General features: G+C 33.3%; 2 protein-coding genes across 2 annotated transcripts in view; one reads left to right on the top strand and one right to left on the bottom strand.

The window, feature by feature from the left end:
• The window catches only part of LOC142341328 (small G protein signaling modulator 2-like), a 318,101-nt gene that overhangs the window by 178,832 nt on the left and 118,612 nt on the right, over positions 1–20,657 (top strand). The window lies entirely within an intron of this gene.
• The window catches only part of LOC142341703 (uncharacterized), a 70,322-nt gene that overhangs the window by 46,193 nt on the left and 3,472 nt on the right, over positions 1–20,657 (bottom strand). The window lies entirely within an intron of this gene.

The raw sequence follows: 20,657 nt of genomic DNA, 5'->3' as shown, positions 1-20,657 counted from the left end.
AAGTGTTACTAAATTGCGCAACAGAAGTTTTCACTGAATTGTGCATCAGAAGGGTTACTAAACTGTGCAACAGAAGTTTTACTAAACTGCGCAATAGAAGTTTTTTTTACTAAACTGTGCAACAGGAGTTTTTACTAAACTGTGCAACAGAAGTTTTCACTAAGCTGTGCAACAGAAGCTTTTACTAAACTGTGCAACAGAAGTTTTTCTAAACTGTGCAACAGAAGTTTTTACTAAACTGCGCAATAGAAGTTTTTTTTTACTAAACTGTGCAACAGGAGTTTTTACTAAACTGTGCAACAGAAGTTTTTACTAAGCTGTGCAACAGAAGCTTTTACTAAACTGTGCAACAGAAGTTTTTACTAAACTATGCAACAGAAGTTTTTACTAAACTGTGCAACAGAAGTTTTTTTTACTAAACTCTGCAACAGAAGTTTTTACTAAACTGTCCAAACGAAGTTTTACTAAACTGTGCTACAGAAGTTTTTACTAAACTGTGCAACAGAAGTTTTTACTAAACTGTGCAACAGAAGTTTTTACTGAACTGTGCAACAGAAGTTTTTACTAAACTTTGCAACAGAAGTTTTTACTAAACTGTGCAAAAGAAGTTTCTACAAAACTGTGCAACGGAAGTTTTTACTAAACTGTGCAACCGAAGTTTTTACTAAACTGTGCAACAGAAGTTTTACTAAACTGCGCAACAGAAGTTTTTACTAAACTGTGCAACAGAAGTTTTTACTAAACTTTGCAACAGAAGTTTTACTAAACTGTGCAACAGAAGTTTTTACTGAACTGTACAACAGAAGTTTTTACTAAACTTTGCAATAGAAGTGTTTACTAAACTGTGCAACAGAAGTTTTTACTAAGCTGTGCAACGGAAGTTTTTAATAAACTGCGCAATAGAAGTTTGTTTTTACTAAACTGGGCAACAGAAGTTTTTACTAAACTGTGCAACAGAAATTTTTACTAAACTGCAACAGAAGTTTTTTTTACTAAACTGTGCAACAGAAGTTTTTACTAAACTGTCCAACAGAAGTTTTTTTTACTAAACTGTGCAACAGAAGTTTTTACTAAACTGTGCAACAGAAGTTTTTACTAAGCTGTGCAACCGAAGTTTTTACTAAACTGTGCAACAGAAGTGTTACTAAATTGCGCAACAGAAGTTTTCACTGAATTGTGCATCAGAAGGGTTACTAAACTGTGCAACAGAAGTTTTACTAAACTGCGCAATAGAAGTTTTTTTTACTAAACTGTGCAACAGGAGTTTTTACTAAACTGTGCAACAGAAGTTTTCACTAAGCTGTGCAACAGAAGCTTTTACTAAACTGTGCAACAGAAGTTTTTCTAAACTGTGCAACAGAAGTTTTTACTAAACTGCGCAATAGAAGATTTTTTTTACTAAACTGTGCAACAGGAGTTTTTACTAAACTGTGCAACAGAAGTTTTTACTAAGCTGTGCAACAGAAGCTTTTACTAAACTGTGCAACAGAAGTTTTTACTAAACTATGCAACAGAAGTTTTTACTAAACTGTGCAACAGAAGTTTTTTTTACTAAACTCTGCAACAGAAATTTTTACTAAACTGCAACAGAAGTTTTTTTTACTAAACTGTGCAACAGAAGTTTTTACTAAACTGTCCAACAGAAGTTTTTTTTACTAAACTGTGCAACAGAAGTTTTTACTAAACTGTGCAACAGAAGTTTTTACTAAGCTGTGCAACCGAAGTTTTTACTAAACTGTGCAACAGAAGTGTTACTAAATTGCGCAACAGAAGTTTTCACTGAATTGTGCATCAGAAGGGTTACTAAACTGTGCAACAGAAGTTTTACTAAACTGCGCAATAGAAGTTTTTTTTACTAAACTGTGCAACAGGAGTTTTTACTAAACTGTGCAACAGAAGTTTTCACTAAGCTGTGCAACAGAAGCTTTTACTAAACTGTGCAACAGAAGTTTTTCTAAACTGTGCAACAGAAGTTTTTACTAAACTGCGCAATAGAAGATTTTTTTTACTAAACTGTGCAACAGGAGTTTTTACTAAACTGTGCAACAGAAGTTTTTACTAAGCTGTGCAACAGAAGCTTTTACTAAACTGTGCAACAGAAGTTTTTACTAAACTATGCAACAGAAGTTTTTACTAAACTGTGCAACAGAAGTTTTTTTTACTAAACTCTGCAACAGAAGTTTTTACTAAACTGTCCAAACGAAGTTTTACTAAACTGTGCTACAGAAGTTTTTACTAAACTGTGCAACAGAAGTTTTTACTAAACTGTGCAACAGAAGTTTTTACTGAACTGTGCAACAGAAGTTTTTACTAAACTTTGCAACAGAAGTTTTTACTAAACTGTGCAAAAGAAGTTTCTACAAAACTGTGCAACGGAAGTTTTTACTAAACTGTGCAACAGAATTTTTACTAAACTGTGCAACGGAAATGTTTACTAAACTGCTCAATAGAAGTTTTTTTTACTAAACTGTGGAACAGAAGTTTTTACTAAGCTGTGCGACCAAAGTTTTTACTAAACTGTGCAACAGAAGTTTTACTAAACTGCGCAACAGAAGTTTTTACTAAAGTTTGCAACAGAAGTTTTACTAAACTTTGCAACAGAAGTTTTACTAAACTGTGCAACAGAAGTTTTTACTGAACTGTACAACAGAAGTTTTTACTAAACTTTGCAACAGAAGTTTTTACTAAACTGTGCAACAGAAGTTTTTACTAAGCTGTGCAACGGAAGTTTTTAATAAACTGAGCAATAGAAGTTTGTTTTTACTAAACTGGGCAACAGAAGTTTTTACTAAACTGTGCAACAGAAATTTTTACTAAACTGTGCAACAGAAGTTTATTTTACTAAACTGTGCAACAGAAGTTTGTACTAAACTGTCCAACAGAAGTTTTTTTTACTAAACTGTGCAACAGAAGTTTTTACTAAACTGTGCAACAGAAGTTTTTACTAAGCTGTGCAACCGAAGTTTTTACTAAACTGTGCAACAGAAGTGTTACTAAATTGCGCAACAGAAGTTTTCACTGAATTGTGCATCAGAAGGGTTACTAAACTGTGCAACAGAAGTTTTACTAAACTGCGCAACAGAAGTTTTTACTAAACTGTGCAACAGAAGTTTTTACTAAACTGCGCAATAGAAAATTTTTTTTTACTAAACTGTGCAACAGGAGTTTTTACTAAACTGTGCAACAGAAGTTTTTACTAAGCTGTGCAACAGAAGCTTTTACTAATCTGTGCAACAGAAGTTTTTACTAAACTATGCAACAGAAGTTTTTACTAAACTGTGCAACAGAAGTTTTTTTACTAAACTCTGCAACAGAAGTTTTTACTAAACTGTGCAACAGAAGTTTTTACTAAACTGTCCAACCGAAGTTTTTACTGAACTGTGCAACAGAAGTTTTTACTAAGCTGTGCAACGGAAGTTTTTAATAAACTGAGCAATAGAAGTTTGTTTTTACTAAACTGGGCAACAGAAGTTTTTACTAAATTGTGCAACAGAAATTTTTACTAAACTGTGCAACAGAAGTTTTTTTTACTAAACTGTGCAACAGAAGTTTGTACTAAACTGTCCAACAGAAGTTTTTTTACTAAACTGTGCAACAGAAGTTTTTACTAAACTGTGCAACAGAAGTTTTTACTAAGCTGTGCAACCGAAGTTTTTACTAAACTGTGCAACAGAAGTGTTACTAAATTGCGCAACAGAAGTTTTCACTGAATTGTGCATCAGAAGGGTTACTAAACTGTGCAACAGAAGTTTTACTAAACTGCGCAACAGAAGTTTTTACTAAACTGTGCAACAGAAGTTTTTACTAAACTGCGCAATAGAAATTTTTTTTTACTAAACTGTGCAACAGGAGTTTTTACTAAACTGTGCAACAGAAGTTTTTACTAAGCTGTGCAACAGAAGTTTTTACTAAACTGTGCAACAGAAGTTTTTACTAAGCTGTGCAACGGAAGTTTTTAATAAACTGAGCAATAGAAGTTTGTTTTTACTAAACTGGGCAACAGAAGTTTTTACTAAACTGTGCAACAGAAATTTTTACTAAACTGCTAAACTGTGCAACAGAAGTTTATTTTACTAAACTGTGCAACAGAAGTTTTTTTTACTAAACTGTGCAACAGAAGTTTGTACTAAACTGTCCAACAGAAGTTTTTTTACTAAACTGTGCAACAGAAGTTTTTACTAAACTGTGCAACAGAAGTTTTTACTAAGCTGTGCAACCGAAGTTTTTACTAAACTGTGCAACAGAAGTGTTACTAAATTGCGCAACAGAAGTTTTCACTGAATTGTGCATCAGAAGGGTTACTAAACTGTGCAACAGAAGTTTTACTAAACTGCGCAACAGAAGTTTTTACTAAACTGTGCAACAGAAGTTTTTACTAAACTGCGCAATAGAAATTTTTTTTTACTAAACTGTGCAACAGGAGTTTTTACTAAACTGTGCAACAGAAGTTTTTACTAAGCTGTGCAACAGAAGTTTTTACTAAACTGTGCAACAGAAGTTTTTACTAAGCTGTGCAACGGAAGTTTTTAATAAACTGAGCAATAGAAGTTTGTTTTTACTAAACTGGGCAACAGAAGTTTTTACTAAACTGTGCAACAGAAATTTTTACTAAACTGCTAAACTGTGCAACAGAAGTTTATTTTACTAAACTGTGCAACAGAAGTTTGTACTAAACTGTCCAACAGAAGTTTTTTTTACTAAACTGTGCAACAGAAGTTTTTACTAAACTGTGCAACAGAAGTTTTTACTAAGCTGTGCAACCGAAGTGTTTACTAAACTGTGCAACAGAAGTGTTACTAAATTGCGCAACAGAAGTTTTCACTGAATTGTGCATCAGAAGGGTTACTAAACTGTGCAACAGAAGTTTTACTAAACTGCGCAACAGAAGTTTTTACTAAACTGTGCAACAGAAGTTTTTACTAAACTGCGCAATAGAAAATTTTTTTTTTTACTAAACTGTGCAACAGGAGTTTTTACTAAACTGTGCAACAGAAGTTTTTACTAAGCTGTGCAACAGAAGCTTTTACTAAACTGTGCAACAGAAGTTTTTACTAAACTATGCAACAGAAGTTTTTACTAAACTGTGCAACAGAAGTTTTTTTACTAAACTCTGCAACAGAAGTTTTTACTAAACTGTGCAACAGAAGTTTTTACTAAACTGTCCAACCGAAGTTTTTACTGAACTGTGCAACAGAAGTTTTTACTGAACTGTGCAACAGAAGTTTTTACTAAGCTGTGCAACGGAAGTTTTTAATAAACTGAGCAATAGAAGTTTGTTTTTACTGAACTGTGCAACAGAAGTTTTTACTAAGCTGTGCAACGGAAGTTTTTAATAAACTGAGCAATAGAAGTTTGTTTTTACTAAACTGGGCAACAGAAGTTTTTACTAAACTGTGCAACAGAAATTTTTACTAAACTGTGCAACAGAAGTTTATTTTACTAAACTGTGCAACAGAAGTTTGTACTAAACTGTCCAACAGAAGTTTTTTTACTAAACTGTGCAACAGAAGTTTTTACTAAACTGTGCAACAGAAGTTTTTACTAAGCTGTGCAACCGAAGTTTTTACTAAACTGTGCAACAGAAGTGTTAATAAATTGCGCAACAGAAGTTTTCACTGAATTGTGCATCAGAAGGGTTACTAAACTGTGCAACAGAAGTTTTACTAAACTGCGCAACAGAAGTTTTTACTAAACTGTGCAACAGAAGTTTTTACTAAACTGCGCAATAGAAATTTTTTTTTTTACTAAACTGTGCAACAGAAGTTTTTACTAAACTGTGCAACAGAAGTTTTTACTAAGCTGTGCAACAGAAGTTTTTACTAAGCTGTGCAACAGAAGCTTTTACTAAACTGTGCAACAGAAGTTTTTACTAAACTATGCAACAGAAGTTTTTACTAAACTGTGCAACAGAAGTTTTTACTAAACTGTCCAACCGAAGTTTTACTAAACTGTGCAACAGCATTTTTTACTAAACTGTGCAACAGAAGTTTTTACTGAACTGTGCAACAGAAGTTTTTACTGAACTGTGCAACAGAAGTTTCTACTAAACTGTGCAACAAAAGTTTTTTTTACTAAACTTTGCAACAGAAGTTTTTAATAAACTGCGCAATAGAAGTTTTTTTTACCAAACTGTGCAACAGAAGTTTTTACTAATCTGTGCAACAGAGGTTTTTACTAAACTGTGCAACAGAAGTTTTTACTAAACTGTGCAACAGAAGTTTTTTTTACTAAACTGTGCAACAGAAGTTTTTACTAAACTGTCCAACAGAAGGTTTTTTTTTACTAAAATGTGCAACAGAAGTTTTTACTAAACTCTGCAACAGAAGTTTTTTTAAGCTGTGCCACCGAAGTTTTTACTAAACTGTGCAACAGAAGTGTTACTAAATTGCTTTGCAGAAGTTTTCACTAAACTGTGCAACAGACGGTTTTACTAAACTGTGCAACAGAAATTTTACTAAACTGCGCAACAGAAGTTTTTTCCTAAACTGCGCAATAGAAGTTTTTTGCTAAACTGTGCAACAGGAGTTTTTACTAAACTGTGCAACAGAAGTTTTTACTAAGCTGTGCAACAGAAGCTTTTACTAAACTGTGCAACAGAAGTTTTTACTAAACTGTGCAACAGAAGTTTTTACTAAGCTGTGCAACAGAAGTTTTTACTGAACTGTGCAACAGAAGTTTTTACTAAACTTTGCAACAGAAGTTTTTACTAAACTGTGCAAAGAAAGTTTTTAATAAACTGTGCAAAGAAAGTTTTCAATAAACTGCGCAATAGAAGTTTTTTTTTTACTAAACTGTGCAACAGAAGTTTTTACTAAACTGTGCAACAGAAGTTTTTACTACACTGTCCAACAGAAGTTTTTTTTACTAAACTGTGCAACAGAAGTTTTTACTAAACTGTGCAACAGAAGTTTTTACTAAGCTGTGCAACCGAAGTTTTTACTAAACTGTGCAACAGAAGTGTTACTAAATTGCGCAACAGAAGTTTTCAATAAACTGTGCAACAGAAGTTTTAATAAACTGTGCAACAAAAGTTTTACTAAACTGCAACAGAAGTTTTTACTAAACTGTGCAACAGAAGTTTTTACTAATCTGTGCAACAGAGGTTTTTACTAAACTGTGCAACAGAATTTTTTACTAAACTGTGCAACAGAATTTTTTACTAATCTGTGCAACAGAGGTTTTTACTAAACTGTGCAACAGAATTTTTTACTAAACTGTGCAACAGAAGTGTTTACTAAACTGCGCAATAGAAGTTTTTTTTACTAAACTGTGCAACAGTAACTTTTACTAAACTGCAACAGAAGTTTTTACTAAACTGTGCAACAGAAGTTTTTACTAATCTGTGCAACAGAGGTTTTTACTAAACTGTGCAACAGAATTTTTTACTAAACTGTGCAACAGAAGTTTTTTTTTACTAAACTGTGCAATAGAAGTTTTTACTAAACTGTCCAACAGAAGGTTTTTTTTTACTAAACTGTGCAACAGAAGTTTTTACTAAACTCCGCAACAGAAGTTTTTTTAAGCTGTGCAACCGAAGTTTTTACTAAACTGTGCAACAGAAGTGTTACTAAATTGCTCTGCAGAAGTTTTCACTAAACTGTGCAACAGACGGTTTTACTAAACTGTGCAACAGAAGTTTTACTAAACTGCGCAACAGAAGTTTTTCCTAAAATGCGCAATAGAAGTTTTTTCCTAAACTGCGCAATAGAAGTTTTTTGCTAAACTGTGCAACAGGAGTTTTTACTAAACTGTGCAGCAGAAGTTTTCACTAAGCTGTGCAACAGAAGCTTTTACTAAACTGTGCAACAGAAGTTTTTACTAAACTGTGCAAGAGAAGTTTTTACTAAGCTGTGCAAAGAAAGTTTTTAATAAACTGCGCAATAGAAGTTTTTTTTTTACTAAACTGTGCAACAGAAGTTTTTACTAAACTGTGCAACAGAAGTTTTTTTTACTAAACTGTGCAACAGAAGTTTTTACTACACTGTCCAACAGAAGTTTTTTTTTACTAAACTGTGCAACAGAAGTTTTTACTAAACTGTGCAACAGAAGTTTTTACTAAACTGTGCAACAGAAGTGTTACTAAATTGCTCTGCAGAAGTTTTCACTAAACTGTGCAACAGACGGTTTTACTAAACTGTGCAACAGAAGTTTTACTAAACTGCGCAACAGAAGTTTTTCCTAAAATGCGCAATAGAAGTTTTTTCCTAAACTGCGCAATAGAAGTTTTTTGCTAAACTGTGCAACAGGAGTTTTTACTAAACTGTGCAGCAGAAGTTTTCACTAAGCTGTGCAACAGAAGCTTTTACTAAACTGTGCAACAGAAGTTTTTACTAAACTGTGCAAGAGAAGTTTTTACTAAGCTGTGCAACAGAAGTTTTTACTAAACTGTGCAACAGAATTTTTTACTGAACTGTGCAACAGAAGTTTTTACTAAACTTTGCAACAGAAGTTTTTACTAAACTGTGCAAAGAAAGTTTTTAATAAACTGCGCAATAGAAGTTTTTTTTTTACTAAACTGTGCAACAGAAGTTTTTACTAAACTGTGCAACAGAAGTTTTTTTTTACTAAACTGTGCAACAGAAGTTTTTACTACACTGTCCAACAGAAGTTTTTTTTTACTAAACTGTGCAACAGAAGTTTTTACTAAACTGTGCAACAGAAGTGTTACTAAATTGCGCAACAGAAGTTTTCAATAAACTGTGCAACAGAAGTTTTTAATAAACTGTGCAACAGAAGTTTTACTAAACTGCGCAACAGAAGTTTTCACTAAACTGTGCAACAGAAGTGTTTACTAAACTGCGCAATAGAAGCTTTTACTAAACTGTGCAACAAAAGTTTTTTTACTAAACTTTGCAACAGAAGTTTTTAATAAACTGCGCAATAGAAGTTTTTTTTACCAAACTGTGCAACAGAAGTTTTTACTAATCTGTGCAACAGAGGTTTTTACTAAACTGTGCAACAGGAACTTTTACTAAACTGTGCAACAGAAGTTTTTACTAAGCTGTGCAACAGAAGCTTTTACTAAACTGTGCAACAGAAGTTTTTACTAAACTGTGCAACAGAAGTTTCTACTAAACTGTGCAACAAAAGTTTTTTTTTTACTAAACTTTGCAACAGAAGTTTTTAATAAACTGCGCAATAGAAGTTTTTTTTACCAAACTGTGCAACAGAAGTTTTTACTAATCTGTGCAACAGAGGTTTTTACTAAACTGTGCAACAGAAGTTTTTACTAAACTGTGCAACAGAAGTTTTTTTTACTAAACTGTGCAACAGAAGTTTTTACTAAACTGTCCAACAGAAGGTTTTTTTTACTAAACTGTGCAACAGAAGTTTTTACTAAACTCTGCAACAGAAGTTTTTTTAAGCTGTGCAACCGAAGTTTTTACTAAACTGTGCAACAGAAGTTTTTACTAAGCTGTGCAACAGAAGCTTTTACTAATCTGTGCAACAGAAGTTTTTACTAAACTCTGCAACAGAAGTTTTTTTAAGCTGTGCCACCGAAGTTTTTACTAAACTGTGCAACAGAAGTGTTACTAAATTGCTTTGCAGAAGTTTTCACTAAACTGTGCAACAGACGGTTTTACTAAACTGTGCAACAGAAATTTTACTAAACTGCGCAACAGAAGTTTTTTCCTAAACTGCGCAATAGAAGTTTTTTGCTAAACTGTGCAACAGGAGTTTTTACTAAACTGTGCAACAGAAGTTTTTACTAAGCTGTGCAACAGAAGCTTTTACTAAACTGTGCAACAGAAGTTTTTACTAAACTGTGCAACAGAAGTTTTTTTTAAGCTGTGCAACAGAAGTTTTTACTGAACTGTCCAACAGAATTTTTTACTGAACTGTGCAACAGAAGTTTTTACTAAACTTTGCAACAGAAGTTTTTACTAAACTGTGCAAAGAAAGTTTTTAATAAACTGTGCAAAGAAAGTTTTTAATAAACTGCGCAATAGAAGTTTTTTTTTACTAAACTGTGCAACAGAAGTTTTTACTAAACTGTGCAACAGAAGTTTTTACTACACTGTCCAACAGAAGTTTTTTTTTACTAAACTGTGCAACAGAAGTTTTTACTAAACTGTGCAACAGAAGTTTTTACTAAGCTGTGCAACCGAAGTTTTTACTAAACTGTGCAACAGAAGTGTTACTAAATTGCGCAACAGAAGTTTTCAATAAACTGTGCAACAGAAGTTTTAATAAACTGTGCAACAGAAGTTTTACTAAACTGCGCAACAGAAGTTTTTACTAAACTGTGCAACAGAAGTGTTTACTAAACTGCGCAATAGAAGTTTTTTTTACTAAACTGTGCAACAGGAACTTTTACTAAACTGCAACAGAAGTTTTTACTAAACTGTGCAACAGAAGTTTTTACTAATCTGTGCAACAGAGGTTTTTACTAAACTGTGCAACAGAAGTTTTTACTAAACTGTGCAACAGAAGTTTTTTTTACTAAACTGTGCAATAGAAGTTTTTACTAAACTGTCCAACAGAAGGTTTTTTTTACTAAACTGTGCAACAGAAGTTTTTACTAAACTCTGCAACAGAAGTTTTTTTAAGCTGTGCAACCGAAGTTTTTACTAAACTGTGCAACAGAAGTGTTACTAAATTGCTCTGCAGAAGTTTTCACTAAACTGTGCAACAGACGGTTTTACTAAACTGTGCAACAGAAGTTTTACTAAACTGCGCAACAGAAGTTTTTCCTAAACTGCGCAATAGAAGTTTTTTCCTAAACTGCGCAATAGAAGTTTTTTGCTAAACTGTGCAACAGGAGTTTTTACTAAACTGTGCAGCAGAAGTTTTCACTAAGCTGTGCAACAGAAGCTTTTACTAAACTGTGCAACAGAAGTTTTTACTAAACTGTGCAAGAGAAGTTTTTACTAAGCTGTGCAACAGAAGTTTTTACTAAACTGTGCAACAGAATTTTTTACTGAACTGTGCAACAGAAGTTTTTACTAAACTTTGCAACAGAAGTTTTTACTAAACTGTGCAAAGAAAGTTTTTAATAAACTGCGCAATAGAAGTTTTTTTTTACTAAACTGTGCAACAGAAGTTTTTACTAAACTGTGCAACAGAAGTTTTTTTTACTAAACTGTGCAATAGAAGTTTTTACTAAACTGTCCAACAGAAGGTTTTTTTTACTAAACTGTGCAACAGAAGTTTTTACTAAACTCTGCAACAGAAGTTTTTTTAAGCTGTGCAACCGAAGTTTTTACTAAACTGTGCAACAGAAGTGTTACTAAATTGCTCTGCAGAAGTTTTCACTAAACTGTGCAACAGACGGTTTTACTAAACTGTGCAACAGAAGTTTTACTAAACTGCGCAACAGAAGTTTTTCCTAAACTGCGCAATAGAAGTTTTTTCCTAAACTGCGCAATAGAAGTTTTTTGCTAAACTGTGCAACAGGAGTTTTTACTAAACTGTGCAGCAGAAGTTTTCACTAAGCTGTGCAACAGAAGCTTTTACTAAACTGTGCAACAGAAGTTTTTACTAAACTGTGCAAGAGAAGTTTTTACTAAGCTGTGCAACAGAAGTTTTTACTAAACTGTGCAACAGAATTTTTTACTGAACTGTGCAACAGAAGTTTTTACTAAACTTTGCAACAGAAGTTTTTACTAAACTGTGCAAAGAAAGTTTTTAATAAACTGCGCAATAGAAGTTTTTTTTTTACTAAACTGTGCAACAGAAGTTTTTACTAAACTGTGCAACAGAAGTTTTTTTTACTAAACTGTGCAACAGAAGTTTTTACTACACTGTCCAACAGAAGTTTTTTTTTTTTACTAAACTGTGCAACAGAAGTTTTTAATAAACTGTGCAACAGAAGTTTTTACTAAGATGTGCAACCGAAGTTTTTACTAAACTGTGCAACAGAAGTGTTACTAAATTGCGCAACAGAAGTTTTCAATAAACTGTGCAACAGAAGTTTTTAATAAACTGTGCAACAGAAGTTTTACTAAACTGCGCAACAGAAGTTTTCACTAAACTGTGCAACAGAAGTGTTTACTAAACTGCGCAATAGAAGCTTTTACTAAACTGTGCAACAAAAGTTTTTTTACTAAACTTTGCAACAGAAGTTTTTAATAAACTGCGCAATAGAAGTTTTTTTTACCAAACTGTGCAACAGAAGTTTTTACTAATCTGTGCAACAGAGGTTTTTACTAAACTGTGCAACAGGAACTTTTACTAAACTGTGCAACAGAAGTTTTTACTAAGCTGTGCAACAGAAGCTTTTACTAAACTGTGCAACAGAAGTTTTTACTAAACTGTGCAACAGAAGTTTCTACTAAACTGTGCAACAAAAGTTTTTTTTTACTAAACTTTGCAACAGAAGTTTTTAATAAACTGCGCAATAGAAGTTTTTTTTTACCAAACTGTGCAACAGAAGTTTTTACTAATCTGTGCAACAGAGGTTTTTACTAAACTGTGCAACAGAAGTTTTTACTAAACTCTGCAACAGAAGTTTTTTTTACTAAACTGTGCAACAAAAGTTTTTACTAAACTGTCCAACAGAAGGTTTTTTTTTACTAAACTGTGCAACAGAAGTTTTTACTAAACTCTGCAACAGAAGTTTTTTTAAGCTGTGCAACCGAAGTTTTTACTAAACTGTGCAACAGAAGTTTTTACTAAGCTGTGCAACAGAAGCTTTTACTAATCTGTGCAACAGAAGTTTTTACTAAACTGTCCAACAGGTTTTTTTTTTTACTAAACTGTGCAACAGAAGTTTTTACTAAACTCTGCAATAGAAGTTTTTTTTACTAAACTGTGCAACAGGAACTTTTACTAAACTGCAACAGAAGTTTTTACTAAACTGTGCAACAGAAGTTTTTACTAATCTGTGCAACAGAAGTTTTTACTACACTGTCCAACAGAAGTTTTTTTTTTACTAAACTGTGCAACAGAAGTTTTTCCTAAACTGCGCAATAGAAGTTTTTTTTACTAAACTGTGCAACAGAAGTTTTTACTAAACTGTGCAAAGAAAGTTTTTAATAAACTGCGCAATGGAAGTTTTTTTTTTTACTAAACTGTGCAACAGAAGTTTTTACTAAACTGTGCAACAGAAGTTTTTACTACACTGTCCAACAGAAGTTTTTTTTACTAAACTGTGCAACAGAAGTTTTTACTAAACTGTGCAACAGAAGTTTTTACTAAGCTGTGCAACCGAAGTTTTTACTAAACTGTGCAACAGAAGTGTTACTATGCGCAACAGAAGTTTTCAATAAACTGTGCAACAGAAGTTTTAATAAACTGCAACAGAAGTTTTACTAAACTGCGCAACAGAAGTTTTTACTAAACTGTGCAACAGAAGTGTTTACTAAACTGCGCAATAGAAGTTTTTTTTACTAAACTGTGCAACAGGAACTTTTACTAAACTGCAACAGAAGTTTTTACTAAACTGTGCAACAGAAGTTTTTACTAATCTGTGCAACAGAGGTTTTTACTAAACTGTGCAACAGAAGTTTTTACTAAACTGTGCAACAGAAGTTTTTACTAAACTGTGCAACAGAAGTTTTTTTACTAAACTGTGCAACAGAAGTTTTTACTAAACTGTCCAACAGAAGGTTTTTTTTTACTAAACTGTGCAACAGAAGTTTTTACTAAACTCTGCAACAGAAGTTTTTTTAAGCTGTGCAACCGAAGTTTTTACTAAACTGTGCAACAGAAGTGTTACTAAATTGCTCTGCAGAAGTTTTCACTAAACTGTGCAACAGACGGTTTTACTAAACTGTGCAACAGAAATTTTACTAAACTGCGCAATAGAAGTTTTTTCCTAAACTGCGCAATAGAAGTTTTTTGCTAAACTGTGCAACAGGAGTTTTTACTAAACTGTGCAACAGAAGTTTTTACTAAGCTGTGCAACAGAAGCTTTTACTAAACTGTGCAACAGAAGTTTTTACTAAACTGTGCAAGAGAAGTTTTTACTAAGCTGTGCAACAGAAGTTTTTACTAAACTGTGCAACAGAATTTTTTACTGAACTGTGCAACAGAAGTTTTTACTAAACTTTGCAACAGAAGTTTTTACTAAACTGTGCAAAGAAAGTTTTTAATAAACTGCGCAATAGAAGTTTTTTTTTTTACTAAACTGCAACAGAAGTTTTTACTACACTGTCGAACAGAAGTTTTTTTACTTAACTGTGCAACAGAAGTTTTTACTAAACTGTGCAACAGAAGTTTTTACTAAGCTGTGCAACCGAAGTTTTTACTAAACTGTGCAACAGAAGTGTTACTAAATTGCGCAACAGAAGTTTTCAATAAACTGTGCAACAGAAGTTTTTAATAAACTGTGCAACAGAAGTTTTACTAAACTGCGCAACAGAAGTTTTTACTAAACTGTGCAACAGAAGTGTTTACTAAACTGCGCAATAGAAGTTTTTTTTACTAAACTGTGCAACAGGAACTTTTACTAAGCTGTGCAACAGAAGCTTTTACTAAACTGTGCAACAGAAGTTTTTACTAAACTGTACAACAGAAGTTTTTACTAAGCTGTGCAACCGAAGTTTTTACTAAACTGTGCAACAGAAGTGTTACTAATTTGCGCAACAGAAGCTTTCACTAAACTGTGCAACAGAAGGTTTTACTAAACTGTGCAACAGAAGTTTTTACTAAACTGTGCAACAGAAGTTTTTACTAAGCTGTGCAACAGAAGTTTTTACTAAACTGTGCAACAGAGTTTTTTACTGAACTGTGCAACAGAAGTTTTTACTAAACTTTGCAACAGAAGTTTTTACTAAACTGTGCAAAGAAAGTTTTCAATAAACTGCGCAATAGAAGTTTTTTTTACTAAACTGTGCAACAGAAGTTTTTACTAATCTGTGCAACAGAAGTTTTTACTAAACTGTGCAACAGAATTTTTTACTAAACTGTGCAACAGAAGTTTTTTTTACTAAACTGTGCAACAGAAGTTTTTACTACACTGTCCAACAGAAGTTTTTTTTTTTTACTAAACTGTGCAACAGAAGTTTTTACTAAACTGTGGAACAGAAGTTTTTACTAAGCTGTGCAACCGAAGTTTTTACTAAACTGTGCAACAGAAGTGTTACTAAATTGCGCAACAGAAGTTTTCAATAAACTGTGCAACAGAAGTTTTAATAAACTGTGCAACAGAAGTTTTACTAAACTGCGCAACAGAAGTTTTTACTAAACTGTGCAACAGAAGTGTTTACTAAACTGCGCAATAGAAGTTTTTTTTTACTAAACTGTGCAACAGGAACTTTTACTAAACTGTGCAACAGAAGTTTTTACTAAGCTGTGCAACAGAAGCTTTTACTAAACTGTGCAACAGAAGTTTTTACTAAACTGTGCAACAGAAGTTTTTACTAAGCTGTGCAACCGAAGTTTTTACTAAACTGTGCAACAGAAGTGTTACTAAATTGCGCAACAGAAGCTTTCACTAAACTGTGCAACAGAAGGTTTTACTAAACTGTGCAACAGAAGTTTTTCTAAACTGCACAACAGAAATTTTTTTTTACTAAACTGTGCAACAGGAGTTTTTACTCATCTGTGCAACAGAAGTTTTTACTAAGCTGTGCAACAGAAGCTTTTACTAAACTGTGCAACAGAAGATTTTACTAAACTGTGCAACAGAAGTTTTTACTAAACTGTGCAACAGAAGTTTTTTTTACTAAACTGTGCAACAGAAGTTTTTACTAATCTGTGCAACAGAGGTTTTTACTAAACTGTGCAACAGAAGTTTTTACTAAACTGTGCAACAGAAGTTTTTTTACTAAACTGTGCAACAGAAGTTTTTACTAAACTGTCCAACAGAAGGTTTTTTTTTACTAAACTGTGCAACAGAAGTTTTTTTTACTAAACTGTGCAACAGAAGTTTTTTTACTAAACTGTGCAACAGAAGTTTTTACTAAGCTGTGCAACCGAAGTTCTTACTAAACTGTGCAACAGAAGTGTTACTAAATTGCGCAACAGAAGCTTTCACTAAACTGTGCAACAGAAGGTTTTACTAAACTGTGCAACAGAAGTTTTTCTAAACTGCGCAACAGAAGTTTTTACTAAACTGCGCAATAGAAATTTTTTTTACTAAACTGTGCAACAGGAGTTTTTACTCATCCGTGCAACAGAAGTTTTTACTAAGCTGTGCAACAGAAGCTTTTACTAAAATGTGCAACAGAAGATTTTACTAAACTGTGCAACAGAAGTTTTTACTAAACTGTGCAACAGAAGTTTTTACTAAACTGCGCAATAGAAGTTTTTTTTACTAAACTGTGCAACAGAAGTTTTTACTAATCTGTGCAACAGAGGTTTTTACTAAACTGTGCAACAGAAGTTTTTACTAAACTGTGCAACAGAAGTTTTTTTTACTAAACTGTGCAACAGAAGTTTTTACTAAACTGTCCAACAGAAGGTTTTTTTTTTTACTAAACTGTGCAACAGAAGTTTTTACTAAACTCTGCAACAGAAGTTTTTTTAAGCTGTGCAACCGAAGTTTTTACTAAACTGTGCAACAGAAGTGTTACTAAATTGCTCAGCAGAAATTTTCACTAAACTGTGCAACAGACGGTTTTACTAAACTGTGCAACAGAAGTTTTTACTAAGCTGTGCAACCGAAGTTTTTACTAAACTGTGCAACGGAAGTGTTACTGAATTGCGCAACAGAAGCTTTCACTAAACTGTGCAACAGAAGGTTTTACTAAACTGTGCAACAGAAGTTTTTCTAAACTGCGCAACAGAAGTTTTTACTAAACTGCGCAATAGAAATTTTTTTTACTAAACTGTGCAACAGGAGTTTTTACTCATCCGTGCAACAGAAGTTTTTACTAAGCTGTGCAACAGAAGCTTTTACTAAACTGTGCAACAGAAGTTTTTTTTACTAAACTGTGCAACTGAAGTTTTTACTAAACTGTCCAACAGAAGGTTTTTTTTTTACTAAACTGTGCAACAGAAGTTTTTTTACTAAACTGTGCAACAGAAGTTTTACTAAACTGTCCAACAGAAGGTTTTTTTTTACTAAACTGTGCAACAGAAGTTTTTACTAAACTCTGCAACAGAAGTTTTTTTAAGCTGTGCAACCGAAGTTTTTACTAAACTGTGCAACAGAAGTGTTACTAAATTGCTCAGCAGAAATTTTCACTAAAGTGAGCAACAGACGGTTTTACTAAACTGTGCAACAGAAGTTTTTACTAAGCTGTGCAACCGAAGTTTTCACTAAGCTGTGCAACAGAAGTGTTACTAAATTGCGCAACAGAAGCTTTCACTAAACTGTGCAACAGAAGGTTTTACTAAACTGTGCAACAGAAGTTTTTCTAAGCTGCGCAACAGAAGTTTTTACTAAACTGCGCAATAGAAATTTTTTTTACTAAACTTTGCAACAGGAGTTTTTACTCATCCGTGCAACAGAAGTTTTTACTAAGCTGTGCAACAGAAGCTTTTACTAAACTGTGCAACAGAAGATTTTACTAAACTGTGCAACAGAAGTTTTTACTAAACTGTGCAACAGAAGTTTTTACTAAACTGCGCAATAGAAGTTTTTTTTTTACTAAACTGTGCAACAGAAGTTTTTACTAATCTGTGCAACAGAGGTTTTTACTAAACTGTGCAACAGAAGTTTTTACTAAACTGTGCAACAGAAGTTTTTTTACAAAACTGTGCAACAGAAGTTTTTACTAAACTGTCCAACAGAAGGTTTTTTTTTACTAAACTGTGCAACAGAAGTTTTTACTAAACTCTGCAACAGAAGTTTTTTTAAGCTGTGCAACCGAAGTTTTTACTAAACTGTGCAACAGAAGTGTTACTAAATTGCTCAGCAGAAATTTTCACTAAACTGTGCAACAGACGGTTTTACTAAACTGTGCAACAGAAGTTTTTACTAAGCTGTGCAACCGAAGTTTTTACTAAACTGTGCAACAGAAGTTTTTACTAAACTGCGCAATAGAAGTTTTTTTTTACTAAACTGTGCAACAGAAGTTTTTACTAATCTGTGCAACAGAGGTTTTTACTGAACTGTGCAACAGAAGATTTTACTAAACTGTCCAACAGAAGGTTTTTTTTTTACTAAACTGTGCAACAGAAGTTTTTACTAAACTCTGCAACAGAAGTTTTTTAAGCTGTGCAACCGAAGTTTTTACTAAACTGTGCAACAGAAGTGTTACTAAATTGCGCAACAGAAGCTTTCACTAAACTGTGCAACAGAAGGTTTTACTAAACTGTGCAACAGAAGTTTTTCTAAACTGCGCAACAGAAGTTTTTACTAAACTGCGCAATAGAAATTTTTTTACTAAACTGTGCAACAGGAGTTTTTACTCATCCGTGCAACAGAAGTTTTTACTAAGCTGTGCAACAGAAGCTTTTACTAAACTGTGCAACAGAAGATTTTACTAAACTGTGCAACAGAAGTTTTTACTAAACTGTGCAACAGAAGTTTTTACTAAACTGCGCAATAGAAGTTTTTTTTTTACTTAACTGTGCAACAGAAGTTTTTACTAATCTGTGCAACAGAGGTTTTTACTAAACTGTGCAACAGAAGTTTTTACTAAACTGTGCAACAGAAGTTGTTTTACTAAACTGTGCAACAGAAGTTTTTACTAAACTGTCCAACAGAAGGTTTTTTTTACTAAACTGTGCAACAGAAGTTTTTACTAAACTCTGCAACAGAAGTTTTTTTAAGCTGTGCAACCGAAGTTTTTACTAAACTGTGCAACAGAAGTGCTACTAAATTGCTCAGCAGAAATTTTCACTAAACTGTGCAACAGACGGTTTTACTAAACTGTGCAACAGAAATTTTACTAAACTGCGCAACAGAAGTTTTTCCTAAACTGCGCAATAGAAGTTTTTTGCTAAACTGTGCAACAGAAGTTTTTACTAAGCTGTGCAACAGAAGCTTTTACTAAACTGTGCAACAGAAGTTTTTACTAAACTGTGCAACAGAAGTTTTTACTAAGCTGTGCAACAGAAGTTTTTACTAAACTGTGCAACAGAATTTTTTACTGAACTGTGCAACAGAAGTTTTTACGAAACTTTGCAACAGAAGTTTTTACTAAACTGTGCAAAGAAAGTTTTTAATAAACTGCGCAATAGAAGTTTTTTTTTTACTAATCTGTGCAACAGAAGTTTTTACTAATCTGCGCAACAGAAGTTTTTACTAAACTGTGCAACAGAAGTTTTTACTGAACTGTGCAACAGAAGTTTTTTTTACTAAACTGTGCAACAGAAGTTTTTTCTACACTGTCCAACAGAAGTTTTTTTTTACTAAACTGTGCAACAGAAGTTTTTACTAAACTGTGCAACAGAGGTTTTTACTAAACTGTGCAACAGAAGTTTTTACTAAACTGTGCAACAGAAGTTTTACTAAACTGCGCAACAGAAGTTTTTACTAAACTGTGCTCATTCCACATTGAACTTTTAAATAAGTTGAATGATCCGTTCTGTAGATCGATCCCCAACCGGTTGCCTCGATGTAGTCCTCCAGTTTCTGCTTGAAAGGAGAGTCTGTACTCTCGAGACTCTCTATCTTTGCTAAAATTCTGCGCTGGTATTCCGTCATTGTAGCACATTCTTGTCGTCTACTTGACACGAGCGTTCCATCTCCCATACTGTTTCCATCAAGCTGTTTCGTTTTGGGGAAATATCCATTACTGTATCAGCGTTTCTTGTGAATTGTTCAAAGATGTCTCCTCGTCTTGTGATACACTGAATCGTAGGAATTGCTGATTGAACATTTCAAATGCGCTTGTTGGTACGAAAATTTTTGCTTTGATCTGGAACAGTACTTTGCTTCCATGGCGAATTTAGGACTTGATAGTCTTCTCCATGTGTTTTGGATTTTTGTTTGTATAGACCAGAATGTGTTGATGCTCAAATGATATTTCGTCGCACCATCTCTATTGCTGTTGCGTCTTTTGAGGATCATGATGTACAACAGCAAATTGCCACTCTGTAAAGTGATCAATCCAGTTAGCGAGGCCCTTCGGTTGAAATTGTGTTGCCAAATTTGAGTCTCTTGTATCAATTTTGCGTCTTTTTGTTTGCGCCTCGAATGAGAATTGTGAGGGAATCAGAACTTGAGCACTATAGACAATTTATCGAAAAGTGTCAGAAATTTCGGCGCTGTTATTCATAGCACTTGGAATCTGTTGAGAAATGGTCTGAGTTCGTGTTTCTTGGTATATATATATATATATATATATATATATATATATATATATATATAGCTTTAGTTATTTGTTCAGTATTGAGAATTGAGATGACTTTAAAATGAGAAAAGTGTGAGCTGATTGAAAAAAGAGACAGTTTAGCCCACAAGGTTATTCGAAATAACATCCGTGCCAAAGAGCATCTTCGTACGGCATTGTAGTTGATGCTTTTCACCCAGTAAATTTAAAACTGCATGTTGGGTAGTTCAAAGGAATAACTATAGTGTAAACTTTTATGGTCGTGCCTACAGAATTGTTTAAGTTGTGTAGTTGTTGGATCTTGTAGTTCAGTGGTGTAGACGTCTTTCCTATTGTAATTAAGATTGATTTTGGCGTAGGTTCGAGACTAGATAGGAGGTATCCTAAATCTGTGCTGTAGACCGCCCCAAATTTCACTACTAATATTGTAGCTCTTTTTGTTGTCTTTAAACCTAGTCTTAATAATGAAAGTTATCAAAGTTTGATAATGGGGCATAAATTATTTTAATTAATGATGTGGGTTCTTGGTAAGTGTTTTTGATGACT

The sequence above is a fragment of the Convolutriloba macropyga genome, chromosome 6, assembly GCF_964194025.1.
Source record: "Convolutriloba macropyga chromosome 6, txConMacr16.3, whole genome shotgun sequence".
In the NCBI taxonomy this organism is placed as follows: domain Eukaryota; kingdom Metazoa; phylum Xenacoelomorpha; order Acoela; family Convolutidae; genus Convolutriloba; species Convolutriloba macropyga.
The sequence above is the reverse complement of the archived record's forward strand: the minus strand, read 5'-3'. Positions and strand labels throughout refer to the sequence as shown.